Below are 15607 nucleotides of genomic sequence, written 5' to 3'. Positions count from 1 at the left end.
CCAACTATAAGTTGAACCCATAGCAGAATATTAACGAATTAGACCTATTAGAGCAAAATTGAAAGTATAGGGGTGTTTTTGATGAAATTAGAAGTCTAGGGACTGAATTGATTTTGGACCTAAATCACAGGGTAATAACTAGTATTTAGCCCATAACTTAATTATCAGAAGACTAACAGATTGGATCTATTAGATCAAAATTAAAACTGCAGGGGTGTTTTTGATAAAATTAGAAGTCTAAGGACTGAATTGATTTTAGACCTAAACTATAAGGTAGTAACCAGTATTTAGCCCTATTGTAAATTTGTACTCATCCTGCAGCAGCCTCTAAAAAGCCTCATGCCACTTGCCTATGACTTTGCAGATAATCAGTCTCATCAACCACACTACTTGATAGGGTTCTAAAAATAGGCTTAGGCGGCCGCCTAGGCGCTAGGTGTAGCTAACCTGTTCCTATTCTCCCCTAGTCGAGCGAGCTGGGCGCTGGGAATAAAGTCGGCCGCCTAGGCGGTGCTGGGCGATCGGCCCCAAGGCGCTTTTTTTTTTCTTCGTCAAAACTCACAAGCATCGGAAACTAAAGACTACTGTAGTCATCGTCTCTCCTCTCTCTCTCCTTCGACAAGGTCGCAAGGGCTCTCTCCCTCTCAGCCTCTCTCATTGACTGTCGAGGCGTGGACACCTTTGCTCTCCTCGACGGGGACGTCGTGACAGACGACTGACTCGCCATCTGTATCTCCTCAATCAGATCCAGCCTTGCTCTCCTTGACAGCATGACTCTGATTAAATCATAAGTCCATCTCTCTCAATTTGAAAGAAAAGGACAGAGAGAGAGAGAGGTGTAGTCATGTCGAAGATGAGAGAAAATAGAGATGCAGGAGTTGAGAAAGAAGATAGACGAGGAAGATGAGTCCACGTGAACTATTAAGCGGTTTGTCATGGTTTTTTTTTTTTTTAGTTCTTTTTTCTTTGAATAGACGTGTAGTGATTGGCAACTATAATTGATAATGAATCTGATAAGGTTCAGAATAAGCTATGCATTATCAATTAATCTGATAAGATTTAGGATAAGTCATGCATGCTATTATGTGATTAATAATTCATTATTTATTAATTTTATGCCATAAAATAATTAAAAAATAAAAAATAATAAAAACCGCCTAGTAGGCGCCAGTCCCCGGGTCATCGCCCGACTAGCGCCTAGCGTTTTTTAGAACCTTGCTACTTGATCACTGCAATGGAATATAGGCAGTCAAACCTTTTCAAGAACAGATATACAAAACAAAATTGCCATTAATCCATGGAGCCATTTACTAATATCAAAGTTCTTTCCAAATATAAGTAGACATACTTGCTCCACTTTCTTAAGGTCCTAGTATCGTAACCCTAGATCCAAGCCATCCATATATGCTAACTACCATTTTTCTAATTTCAAATGTTACTAACCACTATGAATTAAAAGCTCAGAAAAACCAACAAATGAAAAAACAATGATATCCAGAAGACCAGCATGGCTGCATGCTATTAGTACTACCACAAAGACTACTTCATCTGGTTTCACCCTTTGCTTAAGCATGTCATCAAAAAGCTCTATAGCTCATTCCTCATTTCCTTGCATGGCCATTGCTCCAATGGTTGTTGTCCAAGCAAAAACATCTCTTCTTGCCATGTTATCAAACACCTTCATTGCACTTTGAAGGTCACCACATCTAGCAAACATGTCAACTAAAGCTGTGTCGAGCCACATGTCAAAGTTAATTTTGTTTTTTGTTTTTTTTCGATATAAGCATGAATCCACTTTGCATGACCAAGAGTTCCTAGATATTCGCAGGCAGATGCAGCCTCCACCATGGTCACCCTATCTCCTTTTATTCCCTCAGTCTGCATCACCCTGAAAAGTTCAATTGCTTCCCCAAACTTGCTCTCTTGGAACAGAGCACCAATTATGGTGTTCCAAGAGACAAGATTACTCTTTGGCATCTCACTGAACATTTCCAAGCTGACTTCACATGACCATTTCTTATGAAACCAGAAATCAATGAGTTCCATGATACTACAGTCATATTTGTTGAGAGAAAATTGCACACTGTGAGCGAAAATGTCACCCAACATAATTTCACTCGTATTCATTTAGTGAACAGAGTTTCAATTATTTCGGGTTCGACCCATTTAAGACAGAATGTGTCTCTTAATTACGATCCCTTATTACAGGGAGACACCCTTTGATTCCATTTATGAAGAAACCAATGGTGGATGTGTGTTTGTTTGTTTGTTTTTGCGGCTGCACCCAGATATTTGAATGGGTTGCCTACGTACCCCTGGAGAGGGATCAAGCCACTCGTAGTTTAAGAGTTCCAATGGGTGAATGACGCATTGGAAGGTATTGCTTTTTAGAATAGGAATAGTGTTTGGACGAATTTGGTGTAAGTGAACCAGAGATTCGATTTGTTTGGAAAGGTTGTGACGTTTCCTGGCGTTTGGCGAAATTTGACTGATGAGGTCAGGGATTCGGATTAGACGAACCAGGGAGTCATGGATTTTATTTGGAAAGGCTGTGACGTTTCCTAGTGTTTGGCAGAATTTGACTGATGAGGTCAGGGATTCAGATTGGATGAACCAGGGAGTCAGAGATTTTCTTTGGACTTGCGGTTGCATCTAGTGGGTCGCTAGATTGCCTACATACCCTGTAAAGGGATCAAAACATTGTAGTTCAGAGAATTTGTATTTCTAGTGTTGGGAGAATTTTTGGTGTCGACGGATGTACATATATTTATTTATGAATCCGTAGGATGTATTTCTTCTATAGACACTCGAAATTAATTTGGACACCCGATGTGTTGAATTTTTACTGGGCCGTGTCAATGGGCTTTTGTTTTGTCGACAAACGAATTTGGCCAGGCCCGAACATTGAGGTAAACCGGTTTAAAAGGTAGTGTGTATTTCTTTTGTATTTCCAGGCCTTTAGCTCCATACCGGGTCTGGCCCGAATTTTGGATACCCATTTTTCTTTCCAGGCGTTTTAGCTTTGTTTCGCGTCAGGCCCATGGATTGGACACCCAAATCTGAAACTCCAGACCCAAACCACATAACCAAAGAAAAGCTTCTAACCGCATAACAATTGTCGTCCTCATCTCAATCGATGAAACTGAGAAGAATCAGGCTCGAGCTAGGAGTCGAATTGGAGATCCGCCCTGGAGAAGGAGTCTTGGTGCCTGGCTTCGTACGAATAAGGAATTAATCGCCTTGATTCTGCCATATTCAACGGGGACTCGAACTGGGTAAGACTTTCAAACTTTCCCATCTCTTCTCACTGAGCCTTGATAGAATATTGACGAAGCTTTCCAATGTTTTTTGCTGCTGCAGTTTGCGCACTTGGTGTGGCAATTGGACGAACGACTTGTGTGCAGCGCCAGCACGAACCAATTTGATTTCCGGTACCATACACCCTTCTGAATGATGATCATGTATATAGCATAATTTCCACCACGAAACAAATGTTCAGATGCTATTTTAATTAAGCTTTGTCTCTTTCGTTGCTTCTAGCAAGTTCAAGTCTGGACACTTAAAGTCATTCCCAATTTTTTGTGGTCTGGACACTTAAAAGCACTTGCCGCCATATTGATTAATCCAGAAAACAAAGAGATTTGATTAACAATAATATATTAATCAGAATCACAGTATGCATACGATATGATCAAGTATACAAGGTGTAACAACTAATTTTGTACAAGCTCCACGCGCTAGGGTTAGAGGAAAAGCTTGTTGCCGTCTTCTCTTGCTCTCGTCCGGCTACGCTGCGGCGTTGGCACAGGCCTCTGGCCTGGCCGGCGTGCGTCAGTTGCGGTCGGACGGGATATGGGCTCAGGGATTAGGCCTGGTGATCGGAGCACGGGGCGGAGTTGGTCCAAGATTGTTGGATTTCGGTTTATGGCGGTGACTGCACGGGGAGGGGGTGCACGGCAGCAGGGGGTGTCCGACTGTGGGGCGTCGGTCAGACTTTCGGCTCTTGCAGCAGGAGTTGGGGAGGACGACGGTGGGTTTGACGACAGTGGGTGTCCAATTTCTGGTGTTTCTCGTCATCAGGGATTTGGGCACTCGAGTTTTGGGGCTGTGTTGGTCGAGGAGGGCCGCTGCTGGGTATCTGTCGGCGGCGTTTGTTCGACGGTGGCCGGGGTCCGAGAGCGACGGCGGAGCGATGATCTGGGATATGGGAAGGTAGTGGTGGTGCTGCAGCAATTGTTTTGGGCTGGATCTAGTAACTGGGCCCTCTTTGCCTCATCCGATTGTGGACCTGTCCTAAGGCTAGTGGTTTTTGGGCCTGGGGCTTCATCTTCATCCTAGGTCCAATAAGGTTTGGTGTGTGGTATTAGCTGTTGTTTCTAGTTGTGTTAGGTGTTAGCTGTCGGGTCGTGTGTACTACAAGATGTGGCAGAGACAATCTTCGCTTCGGCCTTCTAGTGGGTCCTACCTATCTGGTTTTGGGTCAGCAAAAAAGTCTGGCTGTGCCATAGACGAGCATTAATGGCCTTCTAGTGGGTAGTTTCTGTCTGGGTTTGGATCGGCGGCGATGGCGAGTTGGGGCAGTTGTGGGTTGATGGTGTTGACAATTTGGTGGTGACGGTGTGGGGTTTATTTTAGTCCCAGGTCCGAATGTCCAGGAATTCTGTTGGTCGGGTTTAGGTCACAACGAGTGTTGGCTTGGTCGATCAAAAGCGAGTCAGGAGGACTCTGGTTGGTGAGTAAGTGTTGACACAAGTGAGTTGTCCAGTTTCGAGTTCTTATTGGCTGGACAAGAGGTGAGCTGTCAAAGATTCACTGCTCCTGCGTTTGTTGTCTTTGCCATACAGTTGTAGTGCAAGTTTAGAGTCAGTCATTATAGAGTTCCAGTGTGAAGTCTATTGGCCATTTCTGTATAAGAGATGTCGCCTAAAACTCGTTGTAAGCAGTTCATTATTAATGAAGTTCTTATTTGATCAAAAAAAAGAGATTTGATTAATTATACTTTGCTTTCCTTTTGACATGGCATGTTTCTGCACACATATTTGCATATTTGAATAATCAAACTTGGTCTTTTGTCTTCTTGTTCATCACACCCATTTGACCACCGTTTTCCATGCATATCTGAAGGCTCTATGTTTAAAGTCCTTTGTCTTCTTGCTGCATGTTTAAACAATTAAGACTTGACTTCATCTTGCCTTCCTACTGATCACACCACCAAAACTAAATGGCTGCTCCATTAATTAAATTTGCCACCATGTTTTGTTGTGATTGTGACTGTCACCACCGCTTCAAGCATTCACCAGTTTTACAATTAAGCTTGCCTCTATCATCTTCTTTGTTAATTAAATTACTACTTTCGTGGACAAAGAAATAAGTTCAATTAACAATTGGTTTCAAATCTTTTGGTGTGCAGACTTGGTTGCTTTGCTACCGCCAAATCTCACTTCACCACTGCCTCAGTATTCAATGGGCAGATCGACAGTTTTGTATTTCTGGTTGGTGCAAAAACAATTTGACTGCAGATTTGTTCACTTTGTGGCGTTATGATCAGCAACAACTTCTTGTCAACTTCAAATAACAATCAACTGAAAGCATTGGCCGACTATGGAGAAAACTTTGGTCGTGTTCACGAACGACCTTAGTTCTTGTAAGTTTTGGTAGGACGACCATGGAGTGTCATTTTGGAGGGAGTTTTTAGCACTTCAACGGCTGTTCGTGAGCAGCCCCGTTTCGGAGGAGTTTTGAGCATGAAACTTGGCTGTTCATGAACAACCACTCTTGTTTCAATGCTTGAGCATCTGAGGTAGCAACACCATCAATTTGACAGGCATGGGAAGACTCTAATAGTTGTGGTCGTTCATGAACGGCCTATTAGAGTCTTGAAGGGCCGTAAGGCATACGAGGATTAATTGGAGAAGCATGTGTGTGTGTGTGTTGGTGGGGTGGTAAGGCTCTGAACTCTCATTTGGGAGGTCAGGAGTTCGAGCCCCATCATGGGTGGGGATTTAAAAAAAAAAAAAAAATTGGAGAAGCATGTATCACAGAGAAGGCATATGTATACCTGTAGCTTTTCTCTTTCTTTCTCTGGTGGCTTCTTCTCGTTTCCACTTCTTTGTATTTCTTTTGTTCTGCTGTATAGCGTTCTCTCCTCCCCTTTCTTTGTTGTTGTATAGCCCTTTTATAGGCAACTGAGGATCACCGTGTGAGCTGAAGATGACGATATCTCTTATTCAAATTCAAATTTGAATATATGATCAAAGCAACAACTAACTCATATTCTTAGCCTTGAAATTCTGGTGGATTTGTTATCCTTGTTGGATAGATAATTTAACATTTCTTGCTTGCCGTTTGAAACCAGTCACATAGCAATATATCTCATCTGCTTGCTGTTTGAATTTGGTCAAAGCCCATCAAACTTTGAATGACAATTATCTTTATTCAAAGCCAACAAACCATAAGCTTATCCGTAGAGATATATGATTTTTTTTTTGTTTCAACAATATTCCACATATTGTCAAAAACTCTGCAAGCCATCTCTTGTTGGCCGTAGTTCATGTACATGTCAATCATAGCATTGCAAATCGTATTACAACCTTCTAGTCCATTCCTTAGAACATAAACATGCAATACTTTCCAGTGAGAGAATTGCTTAGTTGTGCCAAAGCTGAGATTGCAGACAAAATGGTAACCTTGTCGGGTCTTAGGCCCTGTTGTAGCATGTCACCCATCACCGAAATTACTTCACCAGCCAATCTCTGGCGCACATAATTTGACAAATCCCTACAGTAAAGAACCAAGTTTTTATCCACACATTCATCAAAAAGACACTTTGCAGCACTAGTATCCCCAAATTTCATAAACATATCAACAAGTGAATTCACCATAAGCATATTACACTCTTCAGTCCAGACTCCCCAATGTAAGCCCAACATCCTCTCACCCAACGCAACATCCTTCAACTTTGCACAAGCAGAAATGACACGCACCATAGTCACCATAAGCACAAATCGAACTTGTCCACGACATAGTATTTCTCTCAAGCATTTCATCAAACACCTTCCGGGCATGGTCCAGTTCCCAATAAACACGTGTTCCTCCAAACTCATCTCCACAAGCAACTCATGAAGCTGAAACCCTTCACAGAAAGCCACAATCTTCAAGCACGCGCTCAATGCAACATCTGAATAATAGCCTCGCCACCAATCAAAGAATTGTACATGAACAACACACCCTTTGTTTTTCACTACTCTGTTTTACGAATTAGAGGGGAGTAACATTTGAAGTGGAAATGAGAGTTAAGGTTCGAAAAGAAACCTTCTTTAACATGAATTACATTTCAACTGTGAATGTCATCAATCGACTCTCTGTAATTCCAATGAGTGTAGTTGAGCTTGACAGATATCAAGGCAACGCTAATTGGCTTCATTTTCTATAGTTAAAGGAATATACTGCAGCAATACATCTATTGCAATAAAACATTGTGAAACATATGAAGCAAAAAGATACAAATGTATAAATCTAATTCACAATGTAGCAGTAGATGTCCAGTTTTGATTTAAGATTATCCAATCAAGCAAATGGTTAGGGACCTAGGAGAGTTTTATGGTGCAAGGGTTTCTTCGCTATGGTAGGGTTTCTGGCTAGGGCATCTCTCGCATCTTCACCTCTCGGCATCCTTCTCTCTCCCACCATGGTTGATCACGTTACCGCTTGTCTGGCAGCAGCATTGGGGATCTCTGAAGATGGCCGGACGTCCTTTGGCTCGGCTGGTATGCTGCTGCAGTGTCTTCCCATCACTTTACGGTGGGGAGACTTCTCTCTGTCACGGCCAAGCGTCGGGCTGATCCCAAGGCTTTCTTGGGAACCAAGACCTCCCTATGGGGGCTTGGGAATCGTCTCTCTGCATGTGCGGTCAAGGATCGTTGTGTTTCAGTTTTCAAATCTAGAGGATCGTCTGAGGACGGTCGAGGGTTTGGCTGAGTTCGATGGTTTGAAAGATCCGATGCAAGTGGCGATCTCTTCCTTCCCAGTTTGGGTTGAGATTATGGGTTTACCACCAGCTACCACTGACCCTAGTTAATGAGGGCTGGCGCTCATTGGAGGTACCTTAGGGGAGATTGTGCATCTGGACAAGACTGACATTCACAAGGGCACAGCGGCACAGGTTTGTATCTGCCACCTTCTATCGTCTCCGGTGAAACAGGTTTTCCCTCCATCCACCTTTGATTTCACCTCTAGGCCATTCAGATATGAGAGACTCGTTGGTTTCTGTTGGGTTTGTGGTATGATGGAACACCAGCGGTCGGGTTGTGCTGGCCCTCCGAAAGCGCTGCAGGTCTCTGTCGACGCTAACCCTAAACCTATTTTGGTTAGATCTGCTGCTCCGAGTCTTGCGGAGGTCTTGACTCAATCCACAGCAACTAAACTTTTCACTTCCAGGGCAAAGCAGACCCTAGGTTCTCCAGGGCTTCTCGGCGTTAGCTGTAGTGGCCAAATTGGCCAAAATCCCATCTCCAGTCCAAGCGGTTAGTAAGCCCCTACAAGCTGCTGCAAATGTCCCATCTCTTAGTGGGAAGAAGAGAACAGCCTCTGCGGCCCTCATGCAATATACTAAGCGTAAGAAGACAGTTGAGGAGGTACCTTAGGTGGAGGATATTGATCTTGGCTTTGAACCTGAATTGGACCTGAAGATTAGGAATAGGGTTATCCTAGTCTCCCCCGCAAAGAAGGCAAAGTTGGGACGTCCTCCTAGGCGCAAGAATAACCTGAAACCCGTGGATTTGAAACCTAAGAAGCTGATCTCTGAGGACCCAAAACCTAGAAGGAAGAGGAGTTTTAAGGTAGTGGAACACCCTCCTATGGGGAAGGCAGCTCGGGTCTGGTTGCAGCAACATCAACCCTTGCTGGTGGGGAGGTTCACATGTCTTCTGGCAAAGGTTCCGAGTCCGAGGAATGCGCTCCCATGGGTGCCCTAGAGTAGGATGCGTTGATGGGAACATGAATAAATTAGGATGGTCTTTTGTCTTTGGTCGGAGACCATCCTAGTAGTGTCGAACTTGGTTTCTACAGCACTTGAGCTGAATCTCATGGATTCATTATGTTTGATTAGTCTAGGTTTGTCTTAGATTTTTCATTCATGACTCTTTCTGTCGTTGCCCGGAGTCCGGGTGAGTCATCTCTTGTAATGTTTCCTACTTTACTTCAATGAGCTGACACCCCTCGCGTTCAAAAATAGAGGAGAAGATATCGAAGGGAAAGAAATGTCGTTATAAATGAGAAGAATTTAGCCCATCAATCGCATAGTTTCATTCTCTAAACTTTAGTTAAGATCGGATTATGACTACTTAAAGGAATATGGCTAGTGACAGAAACACTATTAATTTTTTTTTTTAGGCTTTGCATCGAAGGTAGAACCAATAAAAATTTCTTTTTCGATTCATCCCTGGAGTTGAATACCTCATTCAAGAATTGACATCATGGTATTAAATCATAAACAAAAATTAAGATATTTATTAATGGTCATCAATAGATCGAAGAAATTTCAGAAAAAAAATGCACTTCGAAACCCAATTCAAAATGAATAAGATTGTATTATTAGTTAAAGATATAGAGATAGTTTATGTAAGAAATCCCAGTGAAGCCTCCTCTGTGCAGGACGGTCCTATAGAGCATAAATAAATCGAAACCTTAACTCGACTTGTTTCAATTTAGGTTTCAATAGTGCTGCACCTTGCCGTCGATCACAGCAGCCTACCGACCCCCCCTAGCCGCGGCCTTGCAAACCCCGCCTTCCCGCCGCCGCCCACGACTGCGTCAGCTACTCTTTTGCAGTTCTGCAAACCAGAAGGAAGAAGAGCAGAAGGAGGAAGAAGACGTGAAGAAGAGGAAGAAAAAAGAGGAAAAAAAACCCGGCCCAAAGAAAAGGGACCCGGCTAAATAAAAAAAAATAAAAAAAGCCCAGAAACGAAAAAAAAGAACAGAAAAAGAAAACAAGGCCCCTGCGGCCCAAAAAAAAAGAAGAATAAACAGGCCCTGTGGCCCAGAAAAGAAGACAGAAAAAAAAGGCTCAAAGAGACCCGGCCCAGATAAAAAAAAAAAATAATAATAATAAGGCCCACTGCTGAAAAGATAAAGGAAGCGGCCAAGTTTTTTCTCAAACACAAAAACATCGCTACGCACGCCTGCATCAACACGCGCGTGCGCTAGGATTGTTTTTCTCGAAACCAAGTATGTTCTCTTTTATTTTCATACTATGGTATATTTAATTATTTATAATTAGAATTTTTATTTTTTTATTTTTGAGCATGCTATTTTATTGCTTGTTATATATGTGATATATATTCGTGGAATCTAAAGCATGTGAATTTATTTATGTTTTCTATTTTTAAGCATGCTTTATACCTTTATTATATTTTGTTATTAAGCATGTTTGATTAGATAATTTTAATCATTTTAAGCATGCCTTGTTATTTATGTTTTACATAATTATGTTTAAGCATGTTTTAATTATGCTATAGTTTATACTTTATATTGAACATGCCATATATATATATATATTATTATATATTATTTATGCAATTGTGAGCATGTTTTGTGAATTTTATTTACTCTTATATAATTATTCATACGCATGTCTTTATATTATGTTATTGTTTATCTTTTATTTTACGCATGATATATTATTGCTATCATTATGTGTAACATATATTTTGGTATATATTTGTGAAATTTGAAGCATGCCATGTAATTTATTTTAAGATATGCTTTGTTTTTTATTATTTATTACGTGCTATAATTATTACTTGTTTAGAATGCTATACAACATATAAACTCCATTTAGCCATGATAATGAAAATTCATGAGCATTATACATACATACTTACCGTGATAATGCATTTTCACGTAGCATCGAAAAAAAATGTGACCATTACGAATCTTGGTCTTGAAATCTAATTCATATTTTGGAAAATAATTCACGTGGATGTCTTTATGACTGCGTAATTTATTTCTTCTCTCTTGTTTATGTAGATGGTTGATCCAACTCGACCTGAGTTTGACATTTTGGACTCAGAAGGACTTGAGTACCATTGTTGGGTTTCCGATATGGAAACTGCATTTGTGGCAAAAGACTACACTGCCACCATTACTGACCCCAAAGATGATGAACTATCTAATAAGGTGAAAGCAGATGCCTTAATGTTTCTGAGGCGACATATTGATCCTAGCCTATGCTGGGAGTACCTTCAGTTGAAGACACCCAAAGAATTGTGGGATGCACTTAAAGGACGTTTTGGGAACATTCATGACACTTTACTCCCAGAACTAGCTATTCAGTGGAATGGAATCCGCTTGCTTGACTATAAAAAGGTCAGTGACTTCAACAAGGACATGTTGCGCTTAAAAGCACGTCTCAATTTTCTGTGGAAGGGAAATCACAGAAGATGATATGATCTACAAGACTCTTACCACCTTTCCTAATTCAGCTTTTATACTAGCGAACTAGTATCAGTTGGATTATGACAACAAAAGAATCACAACCTTCAATAAGTTGATCAGCCTACTGTAAGTGGCTGAGAGACATAATGAGATTCTCTTGAACAACAATGCCAGGCCCACTGGGACAAAGAAAATTCCCGAGGCTCATTATAGAAAAATGAAAGGTGAAAAGAACTCCAATGTAAAGGGGTTTAGACGTGCTGATCCTTACCCACGTGGCAACCATGCACCACGTGGAAAGGGACATGGGGATCATGGAAACAAGATGCAAAAGGAAAGAGTTGACAATGAACCATGCTATAGGTGTGGATTCATTGGGCATTGGTACAAGAACTGCCAAGCAAACAACAGAGTAGCAGCCAATTACAAGAGGCATAGAGAGTCTAAAGAACAAGAGGCTCACTATATGGAAGAAGGAGGTCATGACCTAGACGTCAACCTTACAATTGCAGACTTCAATGGCAAAGAGGAACTTGCTAAGTCAATGGATGCTCTCAATCTTGACTGATCTGCTTTATTCATTTTATTTTCCAAAGATAGTTGTGAAGGCATAATGCCTCATTTTTAATTAGACTATTATTTGGTCTTAAAGAATGGTTTGATGAATTAGATTTCTGAACAAAGACCTTTGATTTGCTTATCGTTGGCTTATTAATAAATTTTGAATTTTATTCTGAAGCACTGAATTTATTCAAATTTATTTCTATACACATATTTACATGGTTCGAAATAGCACTATAAAGATGTAAAACAATAAATCTAGAAAAAGAAAAATTATTAGAATGAAAAGAATACCATTCTACGCAAATAGAAATACTCTAAAGAATATGAGTTATATTTTCTAAATACCTGTTAGGAGCATAAAATGCGATAAATATAATATGAAACCTTTATACTTTTCTTAGCTATTTCCTTTAAAAAGTCAGTTTTAACTTTGTTTTCTTTTTAGGTAGTTCGTGAAGTGATTCAAGAGAAATAGAAGCTTAAAGGGAGAAACGAAGCCATATATCATGAAGTACTGATGCAGAGGACCAAGTTTGATCAACCATTTAGCCAGAAATTACAAGGAAAACCCACGGAAATCGTTGTGTAAAACAGTTGCTGCAAAGCAGAAACTGCAGTTTCAGAATTAGCTTTCTGGGAACGGTTTTGAGGAGCAATTCTTGCATCCTTCCATATGCACCTTTGAGGAAAGGACCAGCGATCCTTGAAGACATGATGTTATACTTCAACTACAGCCAAATAACAGGTCAAAATCATCAACGAGGCAGTAGAAAATCAAAGTCGAAGTATGCTTCTCAATAAGGCAGAAACTGTCAGCTTTTCACGAAGTTTTTTGGGAGATCTTTTCCGGCTATTTTCTTGGAGTTTTTCCATAAGGTTATTGATCATTATAGATGATATGATGTCATAGAGCACGTGGGAGTCAAGAACCATCCAGAAACTTATCAAGACGAAGTCGTTCCTTGTCCAAGAAGGAAGCTTCAGAGTCAGAAATTGAATCCTAGTCAAAACAGGACGGTTTTGCAGAATTCTTCTTTGGACGGATTTCCAGGGCATTTTTGGAAGGTCATTGCTGCTGCAAATATTAAGGAGAGTCCTAGAATAATTCTACAAGATTACCAAGGCTTCAAAATCATTTAATTGTGCACCAATTAAAGGAATCCTCAAGCAAATAGGGAAGGTTTTCAAAGCATTGTTGAAGAAGGAAACTAGGGCTGCACTTCTAGCTCCTATATATATTGAGCTTCTGCACACGCTCCAGGGGAGACCACGCCTTTCACCTTCTCTTCTATCTCTCATTCTCATTCATCCGCCATCATCTTTTTCTTCTTTTTCTCTATTTGTTTTATTTTGGTTTTTAAAACAATGTGTAACTAACTATCTTTTTGTTAGGGGCAAGGTTTGAAGCCCCAATTATGTAGAACATATGTCTGTTTAAATCTAGTTTCTTGATCTTTGGTGTGAATTGGTTGTTTATTTCTGCTTGATTGAAAACTTTTACGTGTTTATGTTCTTTGGGTCGACACTTAGGATATATGCATGTAATTGGAGCTAGGTTTAGAAAATAATTCACCTAATCGTCTTGTTTTCTAATCCACAAGTATGCAAGGCTTTGAACAAAAGTTGATGTTTTAAACAACTAGAAGAGCATGCTAGGTAGGCGTTCCACACTAGACTGCAACTCTATAATCAATCGTTTCCATGAGATCTTAATGCTTCAAATGTGTTGACACTATATGTGTTGTTGATAGGATAGCGTTCTATACCTTGACTGCATGTTTGATAGGCTTAGCTATTGTGCGTTCACGTAGACTAAGTAATTAGGGAAACATTAATAAGGGACATGATCTGCTCCGACTTGTTTCTTGGTTGATTTCTGTTCACACCTTAGTAATTGAAACTAGGTTAACTTAACATTGTTCGAAAGTAATTGGTGGTGGATTTCCGAGTCTCTAACATGTTCTCCATCTTATTTTCTGAAAACCTAAAATAAAAATTGTTTTTCTTTCTTATTTTTCTTTTACTTTCGTTGAACTCAAAAACCCCAAAATCTGTTTCAACTTAGGATTGCAACGCACCTTTCTATCCCCTTCTGTCTCCTGCCATATTTTTCTCTCTTTTCTAGTATTTGACTTTTTTGTTTTGTTTAGTTGTGTTATTTGTTTTGTGCTTTAGTTAGTTTTGTTTTGTTTTCTTTTGTGTGAATTATAAAGTTACCCTCAATCCCCGGCTAGAACGATCCCTGCTTACTCTATATTGCTAACGACTACATCTTGCAGGGTTAAGTTGAGCGCCTATTTTGGGCGTATCAATTTTTGGCGCCGTTGCCGGGGATTGAAAAATACTTATTTTTCACATTGTTTGGTTTTATTTTTGTATATATTTTGACTTTTAGGATTTATACATTCTTTTTGTATATATATCACTAACTTCAATTTTTGTTTTGTTTTTTTTCAATGTGGCATCAATCTTACGAGGTGTGTTCCATATGCTCCATGGTTGGTCATTCAATGGAGACATGTCCAAGCATCCAATATCAAGGATACTATGATCAAAATACCATGCTTGGAGGATTTCATGACAACCAAGGGCATTGGAATAATTATTATTCACCTCCATACAATCCGGCATGGGATAATCCTCCTTACTTTTCGTGGAATGGCGATCCAAACGTGCAACAAGGATCTTTCAATGAGTTCGAAGCTTCTCCATATTCATACCATGACTATTGTCCACAAGCACCACCTCCTCAAAACTCAGGTATGTCTAATAATGATGATGAGATTATTAAGGAACTAAATGCTGCTACTCAAGCTTTGATTCAGGGACAACAAGCTTCAGATGTTTTTTTTCAAGCTTGGATTCAGGAAAAGCAAGCTCTTGATGATGATTTGGCAGAAAAACTAAAGCGTTTGGAGAACCTAATATCTCAGGAGCACCCTTCTAAACCGATGGCAACTTTAGGGGAGCTCCCAACAACTACGGCTTTGTGTCAACCTCATGATGCAGTCCATGATTCAACATTTGATGAGGATGAAGTAATGGATTTGGAGGAGTCATATAAAGAGCAACTCAATGTTGAGACTTGTGAGGACTATGAACTATGCTACATAACCGAGCTTGAAAAGTGGGAAATGGAAGATCCGTTTGATGATGATGAATCCTATAATGAAGGAAGTAAGGATAAGCTTCATGCAAATGTGCCCCAAGTGCCTAAAACAATCATGGTATCACACGAAGATCCAAAAGGTTATGAGACCACGAGGGAGGATTGCTTAAAAGAAGATACCATCATAGCTCCTACATTTGGACCTTTGTTGCTAGCACATGGAAGACCATCTGATCCTACAATGCCTCATTCAACCTCTACACATGTTCTCCCCATCCAAGCAACTTTTGAGTTTGTTGATCATGTGGAGATGGTCATAAGTGAACATCTCAAATCACATAAGGAGATCATTATAGCAATGATTGTTGAACTTAAGAGAAGAACGAGACAATGGAAGAAGAGAAAGAAAAAGAGAAGCATCAAATCCCATCTTTCCTTTGCTCCCAAGTTACCCAAGTTGCTGTCAAGGGATCATGAAACATCTTTGAAGAGGCTTAAGCA

The 15607-nt window shown here is 40.4% G+C and overlaps 1 protein-coding gene and 1 pseudogene across 24 annotated transcripts in view; both read right to left on the bottom strand.

Annotated features, from left to right (window-relative positions):
• The window catches only part of LOC112196425 (disease resistance protein RPV1), a 100291-nt gene that overhangs the window by 15829 nt on the left and 68855 nt on the right, over positions 1–15607 (bottom strand). The gene's annotated exons all lie outside the window — the stretch shown is intronic.
• On the bottom strand, positions 1429–8213 carry LOC112198658 (annotated as a pseudogene).

This window comes from Rosa chinensis, chromosome 4 (assembly GCF_002994745.2).
Source record: "Rosa chinensis cultivar Old Blush chromosome 4, RchiOBHm-V2, whole genome shotgun sequence".
NCBI classification, from domain to species: Eukaryota; Viridiplantae; Streptophyta; class Magnoliopsida; order Rosales; family Rosaceae; genus Rosa; species Rosa chinensis.
Note: the sequence above shows the minus strand (reverse complement) of the source record. Positions and strands in the feature narration are given on the sequence as shown.